The following is a 13,452-nucleotide window of genomic DNA, read 5'->3' on the forward strand; positions in this document are numbered from 1 at the left end:
AAACACCGGCTTCGAGGGCATTATCACTTTTATAAATAATAATAATATAATATTCCATTTAGCAGACGCTTTTATCCAAAGAGACTTACAGTCGTGTGCATATATTTTTACGTATGGGTAGTCCCGGGGATTGAACCCACTACCCTGGCGTTACAAGCGCCATGCTCTACCAATTGAGCTACAGAGGACCACAACCGTTTTATACAACGGGTTACCAACATATTCAAATAATGATTGACATATTTTCATTAAAAACGTTATTTTGATTAATTTATTCAATACTATTTCATCCTTCCACAAGATAGAGTCCCGACACAAATCTAGGGTTGCTCCCCAAGCCGGCTGGTCGTTCATTCTATTAGTTCGGTGGCCAGAGACGCGACCCAGTCCTTCAGTCTTTATGTTCTGTATCTATGGACGCGACCCAGTCGTTCGTTCTAAATGTCCCATTGTCATACTGGCTGGCAACGTTTTTATCCCTTGCTTTCTAGCTAGCCAACTACTACTAGTTTACAGTCATGTCAAAAAGTGCAGCCATTTGTTTACGCTGTTTTCTAATCACATTTATTAGGATACATCCATAACAATGAGCTAATGAGGCGCGATTTTGCCTGGCATAGAACATGTTCTCATTCTTCAGGACACTGTTATTCAGGCGAGCCAGCCAACAACACAGCTAACACAATCACTTCAAACTGAAGCTGGAAAGACTGCAAACTAGCTACACTTCGTTTCGTTTTACCTTTTTTCAATTGACATTTATTTGTATAAATCCATAAAAATGATGCCAGCTGATTCATGATTTCGACTGGCTGAGAAACACTGCTTGCCTGTCTGTCTCCTCCCGACTTGTTCGTTACTACCGGACAGCTGGAGATCGAATTTGAATATTGAAACAATGTTGCAAATGTCGGAGTGAAAGACAATAAGGTTTATACAAATCTCCATTGTTGAAAACTAAATGTTAGTTAAAAAGAAATGTGAGATAATGTCTAGATGTTTTTCATAGTGGATATCAAGTTTATAAACTGCTTGGCTGGGCTGATGAGACAGTGGATTGTGCAGTCAGATGGAACAGAGTAAATAGGCATTTTAACGTCATAGATTTAGCAGGTGGTAATTTGTGGAATACACACCGGCAGGAATGTGGTTTTAACCAATCAGCATTCAGGATTAGAGCCACCGGTTGTATAATGTACAGTATAACCTATTGTAAAGATATGATGTAGCTAGAGAATAGTTGGAAATTACGATACGTGACTGTAATCCATTTATTTCCCCTAGATTACTACTCCTGCTGCAAGTTTGGACAGAAAGAAAACATTAAGCAAACCGCTCCATGTGTATCAATTGGCCTTGTAATTGGACACTATTGGAATAACTTTATCCAGATTGGCAACCAGAGTGAGTTTTTAAAGCACTCCTGTTGTTTCAAAAAAAAAAATCACAGAAAATTCATATCTTATGACCATGTTGTTCCCCCCTCTTATTCAGAGCGTGAAGCAAGATATTCAAGAATTGATCAAAACTCCAAAGTGTGAGGAAAATACCACTTTCTCTGTAGCATCCTCACTCCTGATCACAAAAAGTGACCTTTGTCCACAGTCTCCATCGTAGTGTCTCAGCACTGTACTTCAAGAACAGCAACAAGTACATGTCATCCACAGAAAAGGACAAATGGTAAAAAGAGCAAATGGCGGCCCCTCCTGTCCTCATCGCAGAACAGCAACCACCATCCCATTCTGCCTTCCCCTTATATCCACATACACTCACAATGTAAGTTGCCAGACAGTAGACTCCTCCCTTGTCCCCTGTGATGCCTGTGCTCAAGTCCAGTCCAGCCTGAGGGAGACTGGTGATGCTCTTGTAGAGCTGTGTCGGAGCGAGGGCCTTCCCACCTCTCTGCAGCGCCTCCTAGTGGCTGTGGATGACATCCTGGAGCAGGGCCGTCTGACTGTAGGAGATGTGTCCCAGTGGTCAATATACTTTATATCTGTCCATTTTAGGCTCCGTGTCCATGGAGAATAGAAACTCCAAACTGAAGGCAGAGATTAGTTTGCAACAAGAAAGGTTACACAAACTTGGAAAGGACATACACCCCCACCCCAAGTCTGATGTTTTAGGAGCAGAAGGAGACAGCCCAAGTAAAAAAAAAATATATATATATATATATCTAATTGTTGTGAACAGAAAATCTGTGGAACCTTGTCCTTTCTTTGTCAGAGTGTGAGAGATGAGCTACATCAGGAAGTGAAGGCCTTGCAGGTAGAGGAAGAGGCACAGAGTTAACTAGAGGAGGAGACAAACACTGGAGGCTCAACTGTTCAGTACTCAGCTCTTACTTGACAAAGAGAACTTCAAGTACCAGAATGCCTGTCGCCAACAGGAGGTCAGTATAACAGCCATGTGTAGGGTTGGGTACTCATGGGGGCAGTTGAGAGTCTTTAAAACCAGACCTGGGGCGGTACTAGTACATGTGTTAAAGGCCACATCTAAAAACTCCAATCCTGAAGATTGATTTGAGTCTGTTTTACGTGAGTTGTTACTGCACAGTCTCACTCTGTGTCTTCAACAGTCACTGCAGGCCAAGCAGATGTCTCTGTTGGAGCGAGTGGATGCTCTGGACCAGGAGTGTGAGGACAGTTGGGGGAGACTGAGGACACACAGACAGACCTACAGGATAGACTGACACACATCTCAGAGGAGAAGGACCAACTTAAAACCCAGTTCACCCAAAAACAGGTACATTACTACCAGACAGATGTATGACTCAACACAATATTAAGCACAATGAAATGTTTCACGTTATAGTTCATTTTATAGTGCTGCTTGCATACGTTAGGCAGAGCCATATTTCAGCATAGCAGATACAGTATAAAAATTATCCTATTTCATTTTCAAATAGCAATAATTTGTGTGTAACTAGCTGCCTTGCCACTGCAGTCCCTGAGGCCTTGTGTTCTGAGCTGCAGCAGGAGAAGCAGAGACTGGAGAGTCATGTGGGCAAGCTGAAAGACAGTGTGGATCAGCTGAAAGGAGAGGTGCAGGAGTTAGCCCAGAGTGAGAGGCTGCTGGTGGTGTTCCCGGAGCTCAACCCCCTGCCTCAGGGACCTCCAAAGAGTAGGATCACTTCCCTAAATAGATCAGAGCTTTTTCTGTATGTGGACCACCATGTTGACTTTACTTGTACAACCTGTTTGACATTTGTTTGTTAATGTGGGTTTAGTTACTTATGGTTTTGAATAGAAATACCGGTATTACAAGCATAGACCTGGTTACAACTATGTTGACTATGCTAACTGTTCATTTCTATTATCAGAGTCAATATCACTATGAGGTGCCTTTGGTGTCCTCATCAGACTCACTCAGTCATCATGAAAATGTAGCAGAATAATGAAAGTCTGAGGTCTTATTATAAGTGGCCAAACATTTGCACACATATCAGTAGAATGATAAGTCTCTAAAAAAGTGTTTCCTTCATTTTATGAAATTTTTTTCATTGGATGTACGTGATTTTGCACACACTGCTCTGCTAACTACAGTGTGTGTAATAAGTGGTTAAATGATACTAAATCCATTTTTTTTTAACATGGTTTTACTGTCCACAATAAGTTATTTGATAAAACAAGTAATTTTGATCATGTATATTGTATTTTCATAATCATATTGAACATTTTGCATGTGTCCCTGAAATTGCTGTCCACCCTGTCATTATGGGGTAACTGCCCCTTTAAGAAACCCACTGATGTTTTCAGTGACATCACTACGAGCATTTTGTCTTTCTTCAATGAAGGCTGAAGCAGTGTCTAGTTGCAGAGTAAGTATTTACACTTATGTTTCATAATTTTCATCATATTATGTGTGTAGTTGGATGTTGTCAAGCTTAACATGTCCACTCTGTCATAGTGAAATATCAATTGATAGAAAAACCTATCAGAACTTTGAAATATATTTGTAAAACAGTACACAGTCAGCTTGCTAACTGTAGTATGTTGCTAAGTGAAGGTCCACCATGTGCTCATTAAATGCTAACATTAGCCAAAAATGTCCACCCTGTCATTGTCCACCCTGTCAGCAAGCCTTCCATGACAGGGTGGACATGGTTCATGACAGGAAGGACATGTGCATAGTTTAGGCCACATACTGATAATGTTACACATATTACAACAGCTATTACACACATTTTATAACAGTACATGCTATACATCGTAAGAATGGACAATATGGACAATTTTTTTGGCGATATCGGTATCAGCAAACCTAGTTTGATAATGCAAGCCTAGTTTACCGGGACTGCCAATTAAAGTGTGTAAGGGAACATTTTGAATCGTCTTTTTCAAGGAATGAGATCAAAAGGAGCTGAGATAGCAAGGAGATATCGGGAACGTCGTGATGCTGACCCAGACAGAAGAAGAAAGTACCTTGAGAAAGAAAGGGTCAAATGGAAAAAAGACAGAGAGACTGGAAAGAAGAAGGGTGTCAATGAGCTCAGTGAGAGAGAGAAGAGGGCAAAAAGAAAGAAATGGAGAGAGGCAAAAAGTCAAGCCAGAGCCAGAAACAGGGCCAGTGCTTTGCTACAGTCAGAATCAAAGCCTGAGGTACCTGCAATAGCTGCCATAAAAGGCACTATGAGAATCCACCAAGCTATCAGTCTGACACCCGGCCAAATGAAATACAGAGACATTTCATGTCTGTGTAAAAGGGAGGAAGGTGTTTTGGACTGCCCCTGCTTTAACCTTCAAGAGGTCACTCTAGCTAATGTTCCTGTTTCATCTGACAAGTCCCCAGCATGTGGAAAGACACCAGATAATCCTAGGAGACCAGAAATGATTGAGGTAAAGCACATTGGAGAGTGTTGCGTCGTTAATTATGACAATGAAGCATACCCAGGTATCATCATGGATGCAGAAGGGCACAGTGTGAAAGTTAAGTGTATGCAACGCCATGGCATAAACAAGTTCAAATGGCCAAGTCTTCGGGACGACATCTGTTGGTACCATGACTGGCAGGTACTTTGCCTAATACCAGAACCACAGGCTCTGAACAAGCGCTCTGTACAGATTGAAGTGTCTGCATGGAAGTATGTGGAACAGCAACTGCAGAACTGAGCCATGTCTCTGCAGAAAGGGAGAGACTGTTTGGAGATGCGTCCAAGTGATCTTTCTGTAATATTCTGTTTTTTCAAATCAACTGTTCTCCACTTAAAAAACATTTTTCTTCTTGTTCTACAGTTGAATGTTTGACTTTCACTGTGCAGAATGATGTACAGAGTTTAACGCTAGAAGGCCACATTAATGTCTCATTTTGGGCATCTTTATTCAGTGGCTGCATGCAGGTAGAGTGGATCAAAAACAGTCTGTTCAACTTGTAATTTCCCCCTACATGGGAAAAGGCATTTTTTACATCATTTTCTTGCATTGTTCCTTGCATTTATGAGGCCATTCAATGACATTTCACAACGTGTCCACCCTGTCATGCCCAGGGTCCACCCTGTCATGTCACTGTCCACCCTGTTATTTTCATGTTCTATGAAAATAAACAAATTATTTTCACAAGTTAGCAAAATCTTTTGTGTGATTCCTTTATAAACAAATGAGGGCCAAATAGTATTGTTTGAAAGTTTGACCAGATATCTTTTTTGTTAGATTTTATTTAGAAAAGAAAGTGCAACTCTCGCTGATTTTATAGAGAAACAAATAGTTTGCCATAATTTCATTATTATCCAAATACTTTTCCCATAAACTAAAATATATTGTTGAGAAAGTGACTAAATAGTTTTCTGAAAATGTACGTTTTATAATCACTATGTAATTACAATGTATTTATTCTGCTTTGAAATTGTCCATGACAGGGTGGACATATTTTGCTGTTTGCATGTAAATTGTCTGCTTGCAGTTAATTTATAAAAAGTGTGGGAGCTTGACCAATATGCATTTCTAACAACATAACATATACTTAATACAATGAATATGAAGTTCAATGGAAAATCTCAGCTTTTTTGGGGGGAAATGGGGAAGTCTCAAAGGCACCTTATGGTGATATTGACCCATCATGTGAAGTTGCCTGTCACAGCTCTGTGCATTTTCTAAACTTAAACTTGACTCTGTCTCTTTTCTCAGGCACAGGGGACGTGTTGTAGGATATGGAGCAGCAGTTGCAAGCTAACTGTGTTCGGATTAGGGTTCTGGAGCAGGAGAACAGCACCCTGCGCAGCAGCCTGGTGAAACTGAGGGATAGAGCCCAACATGGGGCCTCCAAGGTGGGGTCCAGGGGACAATTCTACTCCTTCAGTGTAAAGTGTTTTGACCGTGGAAACTGATGAAAGGGACAAAGGGGATAATACTTCAATACTGCTGCTGGAGAACTACAGATGTATGATCTTAATTTGATCACTCTTTTGTTGCTGAGAATATTTCTGCTCAGCAGGAAATGCAATCTTGTTGTGTATTCAAGGTTTAAAAAGGCTTCTAAAGGTTGTAATTTACCATTTAATATGTCAGACTTGATTTGTCCTAATTAAAAATGTATCAACCCTTACAAAAAAAATAAATTAATTATAATCCACCTAATAATTCACATTTCCTGTTGCTGCATGATTATTTTCCTGCTGTAGCAAACTGGTTCAAATTAAGATCCTACATCTGTACTCCATGTTTTGATCTATCGACTACACCTTTGGAGCATTATAATGCTGAAAGAGGTTGAGGCTGAAAGAGGCTGTTGTTTGAAGTGTATGTCAGGCTTCTCCATCAGGAGACTGCAGTAAGGCATTGCATTTTGGCTTGTACACATAGTTATTTGTGCATCAGCTGAGGCAGACACAGACAAGTTATAGAGTTCAGGATATTGGCAACATTGAGCTGGCTTGAAGTTGCTATTTAAATGAAAATGAATTTGTATTCATACACAATTAAACTGTGGTATCATGTTTTTTCTTTCTTGAACTGTTGTGTTATTCACTTTGCTACTTTGGATTACAAATGTGTAATTGCGGACTTCTCCCAAATGCATTTAGCAAAATTATCCACAAGGGGATAGTGAAACAGTTTAACCTAGTATGGAAGGCAAAGCAATAATAGACTGAGCATAACGAGCCTATCAAAGCACATTCATTATTTAAACTCATGAATAAAGAATGTGGTCATGCACAAACACACCCTAAAAATAAGTGTCTTAAAATGATCAGTCTAGAAAAGGGAGAGGTAAAAGACAAGCTATGGTGTCATGGTGTGTGTCTGTGTGTTTAGCTAAGTGTGTGGATTTCTAAAGGCTCTACTATTGTGTCACCAACACAATGCCACGAACGCAGACGTGTCCAATGATTTACAGAGTACTCTGACAAGGGACGGGAAAGTTCCCATGGCAACATTGGTGATCAGAGCATGACATGTTGTGTGGGTTCACTCCTGTCCTTACTGTCAGTCCAACCCTTCACCTATTGAGGAGTATACTTGGTGGTAGACCCACCACTTCATTGTGAAGTATGGTTCCCATGGTGTGTTAGGTTGCAATATTTGTGTCCTTTGTTCGTATTTCCTTGCACTAGAAATGCCAAATGACTTTTCTGCAGGGGGATTGTGGTCATGGAGATACCTGTTAAAAGCCCTACAGACCCACAGACTGGATATTGACTAGACCTGAAACTAACAGAATGAGAGAGCTCTTTGTATGCAATTCAAGCCCATACTATTGTTCATGCCTGTTCAAATGGTTCTGCATGAGTTCAGAGGTAGCCCAATAGTAGGTTTCATATTCAGGGATATACCTACAGTTGAAGTCTGAAGTTTACATACACTTAGGCATTTTTCAACCACTCCACAAATTTCTTGTTAACAAACTATATTTTTGGCAAGTCGGTTAGGACATCTACTTTGTGCATGACACAAGTAATTTTTCCAACAATTGTTTACAGACAGATTATTTCACTTATAATTCACTGTATCACAATTCCAGTGGGTCAGAAGTGTACATACACTAAATTGACTGTGTCTTTAAACAGCTTGGAAAATTCCAGAAAATGATGTCATGGCTTTAGAAGCTTCTGATAGGCTAATTGACATCATTTGAGTCAATTGGAGGTGTACCTGTGGATGTATTTCAAGACCTACCTTCAAACTCAGTGCCTCTTTGCTTGACATCATGGGAAAATCAAAAGAAATCAGCCAAGACCTCAGATTTTTTTTTTTAGACCTCCACAAGTCTGGTTCATTCTTGGGAGCAATTTCCAAACGCCTGAAGGTACCAAGTTCATCTGTACAAACAATAGTATGCAAGTATAAACACCATGGGACCACGCAGCCATCATACCGCTCAGGAAGGAGACACGTTCTGTCTCCTAGAGATGAAGGTACTTTGGTGCGAAAAGTGCAAATCAATCCCAGAACAACAGCAAAGGACCTTGTGAAGATGCTGGAGGAAACAGGTACAAAAGTACCTATAGCCACAGTAAAACGAGTCCTATATCGACATAACCTGAAAGGCCGCTCAGCAAGGAAGAAGCCACTGCTCCAAAACCGCCATAAAAAAGCCAGACTACGGTTTGCAACTGCACATGGGGACAAAGATCATACTTTTTGGAGAAATGTCCTCTGGTCTGATGAAACAAAAATAGAACTGTTTAGCCATAATGACCATCACTATGTTTGGAGGAAAAAGGGGGTGCCTTGCAAGCCAAAGAACACCATCCCAACCGTGAAGCACTGGGGTGGCAGCATCATGCTGTGGGGGTGCTTTGCTGCAGGAGGGACTGGTGCACTTCTCAAAATAGATGGTATAATGAGGAAGGAAAATTATGTGGTATAATGAAGCAACATCTCAAGACATGAGTCAGGAAGTTAAAGCTTGGTCGCAAATGGGTCTTCCAAATGGACAATGACCCCAAGCATACTTCCAAAGTTGTGGCAAAATGGCTTAAGGACAACAAAGTCAAGGTATTGGAGTGGCCTTCACAAAGCCCTGACCTTAATAATAATCATAATATGCCATTTAGCAGACGCTTTTATCCAAAGCGACTTACAGTCATGTGTGCATACATTTTTACGTATGGGTGGTCCCTTGGATCGAACCCACTACCCTGGCGTTACAAGCGCCATGCTCTACCAATTGAGCTACAGAGAGAGAGAGAGATATTGTAGATGCATTGGAGTGGGGGAGAGAATGAGGTGAGAGAAGGAGAGATAGAGAGAGAGGGATGGAGACAAGACAGACAAATGTGGGTGGCAGCTATGGCGTTGTTGCATTACCATGCCTAAAAACACAGTGGGAAGAGAGGGAGGGAGGGAACAAAGGAGGGAGAGAGAGAAAGGGAGGAATGAATAAAATAACGGAGAGAGACATCTCAAGTACTGCACCCAACTGATGTCTAACCGTGTGGATGCTTTGTGGTTGCAAGTGTCAAAATGGTTTCTATGACAACATGCGTGACATTTTACATTGCTTGCGCTGCATGTGGAGGTGTTTCTCGTCTGAAAGCTAGCTGACTAGCTTCTCTACTACTGGGTTGGGCTTTCTCTCTGCATTAACAACGAGTGAGGACTAACTAACCAACGGTGTTTCAAGACTTTGACCAAAAACGGAACCCTTTACCATTTCACTACTAACTAAAGAGAGATTGATCACAATGTGAGTTTTTCTCCCATGAATCTTTAGGTGGAGAATAGAGAAGTCTTTCGGATAGGATGACATCATCTCCATGTTGTGTGGTTGGTTGGTCCTGAAGTAGGAAGTGATACGCCACTGGAACCATGGAACCACCAGGACTTCTAGAACTTTACATATTGGAACCAGGGTGACTTGAGAACTTTTCACAATGAAAAAGGACCAGTAGCAATCTGCCTCCCATAGCTCATTGAATCAGTAAACCACCTTGTGGGCAGAGCTGAAAAAGCGTGTGCGAGCAAGGAGGCCTAAAAACCTTACTCAGTTACACCAGCTCTGTCAGGAGGAATGGGCCAAAATTCACCCAATTTATTGTGGAAAGATTGTGGAAGGCTACGTGAAACGTTTGACCCAAGTTAAACAATTTAAAGGCAATGCTACCAAAATACTAATTTAGTGTATGTAAACTTCTGACCCACTGGGAATGTGATTAAATAAATAACAGCTGAAATAAATAATTCTGTCTACTATTATTCTGACATTTCACATTCTTAAAATAAAGTGGTGATCCTAACTGACCTAAGACAGGGAATTGTTACTAGGATTAAATGTCAGGAATTGTGAAAAACAGAGTTTAAATGTATTTGGCTAAGGTGTACAGTTGTGGTCAAAAGTTTTGAGAATGACACAAATACTAATTTTCACAAAGTCAGTTTTGATGATGGCAATTTGTATATACTCCAGAATGTCATGAAGAGTGATCAGATGAATTGCAATTAATTGCAAAGTCCCTCTTTGCCATGAACATGAACTAATCCCCAAAAAAACATTTCCACTGCATTTCTGCCCTGCCACAAAAGGACCAGCTGACATCATGTCAGTGATTCTCTCGTTAACACAGGTGAGATTGTTGACGAGGACAAGGCTGGAGATCACTCTGTCATGCTGATTGAGTTAGAATAACAGACTGGAAGCTTTAAAAGGAGGGTGGTGCTTGAAATCATTGTTCTTCCTCTGTTAACCATGGTTACCTGCAAGGAAACACATGCCGTCATCATTGCTTTGCACAAAAAGGGCTTCACAGGCAAGGATATTGCTGCTAGTAAGATTGCACCTAAATCAACCATTTATCGGATCATCAAGAACTTCAAGGAGAGAGGTTCAATTGTTGTGAAGAAGGCGTCAGGGCGCCCAAGAAAGTCCAGCAAGCGCCAGGATCGTCTCCTAAAGATGATTCAGCTGCGGGATCGGGGCACCACCAGTGCAGAGCTTGCTCAGGAATGGCAGCAGGCAGGTGTGAGTGCACCTGCACGCACAGTGAGGCGAAGACTTTTGGAGGATGGCCTGGTGTCAAGAAGGGCAGCAAAGAAGCCACTTCTCTCCAGGAAAAACATCAGGGACAGACTGATATTCTGCAAAAGGTACAGGGATTGGACTGCTGAGGACTGGGGTAAAGTCATTTTCTCTGATGAATCCCCTTTCTGATTGTTTGGGGCATCCGGAAAACACCTTGTCCGGAGAAGAAAAGGTGAGCACTACCATCAGTCCTGTGTCATGCCTACAGTAAAGCATCCTGAGACCATTCATGTGTGGGGTTGCTTCTCAGCCAAGGGAGTGGGCTCACTCACAATTTTGCCTAAGAACACAGCCATGAATAAAGAATGGTACCAACACATCCTCCGAGAGCAACTTCTCCCAACCATCCAAGAACAGTTTGGTGACAACCAATGCCTTTTCCAGCATGATGGAACCTTGCCATAAGGCAAAAGTGATAACTAAGTGGCTCGGGGAACAAAACATCGACATTTTGGATCCATGGCCAGGAAACTCCCCAGACCTTAATCCCATTAAGAACTTGTGGTCGATCCTCAAGAGGCGGGTGGACAAACAAAAACCCACAAATTCTGACAAACTCCAAGCATTGATAATGCAAGAATGGGCTGCCATCAGTCAGGATGTGGCCCAGAAGTTAATTGACAGCATACCAGGGCGGATTGCAGAGGTCTTGAAAAAGAAGGGTCAACACTGCAAATATTGACTCTTTGCATAAACTTAATGTAATTGTCAATAAAAGCCTTTGACACTTATGGAATGCTTGTAATTATACTTCAGTATACCATAGTAACATCTGACAAAAATATCTCATAACACTGAAGCAGCGAACTTTGTGAAGACCAATACTTGTGTCATTCTCAAAACTTTTGACCACGACTGTATGTAAACTTCCGACTTCAACTGTAGATAATAAAGTAGTTTTAGTTTGTGTCACCAAATTGCTTGATCAAGTCTAACCTTTGACCTGAGTTCAGTCTTTCAGTTGTGCTAATTATACAACTGTCATCATCAGTCAAGCATGTAATTGAGATTTGTCCCCGCCTCCCCCGATAGATGATGAATGTATTGTCTATAGTATGCTTGTCTCATGCTTGACAGACTGATTTAGCCTAATTGTTAATTGTTGCATCGTGTATAAAAACACAATATGGCAGACACACAGTATTTATCTGAAAATGTTAAATGGAACATTGTATAATCAATTTAGTTATTTTAATAGTATGATACCCTGTAAAAATAACAATATTCAGAATGCTGCTTCAAAACATTTATTTGTCACAAAATAACACAACTTCTTTTAGACTTTATACAACAAAAAAATACTTAACATTTGGATATGCGAGTATAGAGTACATAGGTGCAGTCAGACCCCACAGCGCACTGTGCTTACTGGCACACAGAAGACAGAGACCGTAACTTATAGAGGTGAGGAAATGTTCAGCTTGCCAAAAGCACCACTGTGTCAACACCTGCCACTTGCTCCCACAGGAAAAACTTGCCCCCACAGGTGGTTGTACAAAAAATCTATTGAATATTTTTGGTATCCCTACATCCACCAACATTCGATTATTTCAAAGGTTATATCTGTTGTTGAAATCAATTGAATGTTATTTAATCATTTACGATATAATATCCTATGAGTAAATACTGAGATTATAACAGCGAAAACTACTTGGATAGAAAAAGAAAACTACCTGAACAACTAAAGTCATTTAGATTTCACGTAAGCTTTGGGAATCATTCCGTATTCATGAAAACATCTTTAAGGCCATCGGTTGCTTGTGTCCTATATTTACATAAACAAATCAGTATGTTTACAATAACTAATAAAAAGTGATAAATAAGAGACAAAACAACATATTTTCGAGTACAACACTAAATTGAGCTACAGACTTTTGTGAGGTTGGTAGCTGGCAGTGGGGGACTCATTCTTCATCATTCTAAGGACTGTGGTATATAGAAAATGCTAATAACATTAAGGCAATGTTTTAGTAACATTATTATAACACAGATAAATCGTAGAAGTTTTACCGCAATCTCCAAACGTGACAACCATGCAAATCTACACCTAATAGGTAACAAAATAACCCTTTCTCAGGACTTGACTGAAAACTTCAGCCATTGGAATGCTATGATTATCCCTTTGAGACATTGTTACATTGTTGTGACATCTTAGACACTGTGCTAGCAGATAGGGTAGGGAGTAACTGTGGGTGAGAGTGCTATCCCTCTGAAACAGTCAGTGTAATCCAGCACTGTGACTGAGAGTGATCTAACATATGCGTGTTTTATAATCTAGGTCAAACTATTAGGCAGCTGCAGGGACCGCAGCAAATCTGTCAGATTACAGAGGCTTCATGAGGATGAGGGATGTCCTATGGCTGGCATAGTCTGGCAAAACTCCCGATCTCTGTTTGTCAATATGCTTTAAAGCAGCAGCACCACCACCAAACACCCTGTTCAGGTACATCATGCACTGGGTTTGTACTTGCCTTACAAAAAGCATATATTAAAACATAC

The 13,452-nt window shown here is 40.8% G+C and overlaps 1 pseudogene across 1 annotated transcript; it reads left to right on the forward strand.

Moving 5' to 3' along the window:
* The first annotated feature begins 1,677 nt into the window (after positions 1–1,677).
* Positions 1,678–6,319, forward strand: LOC311145060 (coiled-coil domain-containing protein 157-like; annotated as a pseudogene). The gene is made up of 5 exons: positions 1,678–1,976; positions 2,329–2,389; positions 2,576–2,642; positions 2,944–3,120; positions 6,120–6,319. The product of its transcript is annotated as a coiled-coil domain-containing protein 157-like (transcript).
* The last annotated feature ends 7,133 nt before the right edge of the window (positions 6,320–13,452 follow it).

The sequence above is a fragment of the Coregonus lavaretus genome, assembly GCF_964263955.1.
Source record: "Coregonus lavaretus genome assembly, chromosome: 17".
Taxonomy (NCBI): domain Eukaryota; kingdom Metazoa; phylum Chordata; class Actinopteri; order Salmoniformes; family Salmonidae; genus Coregonus; species Coregonus lavaretus.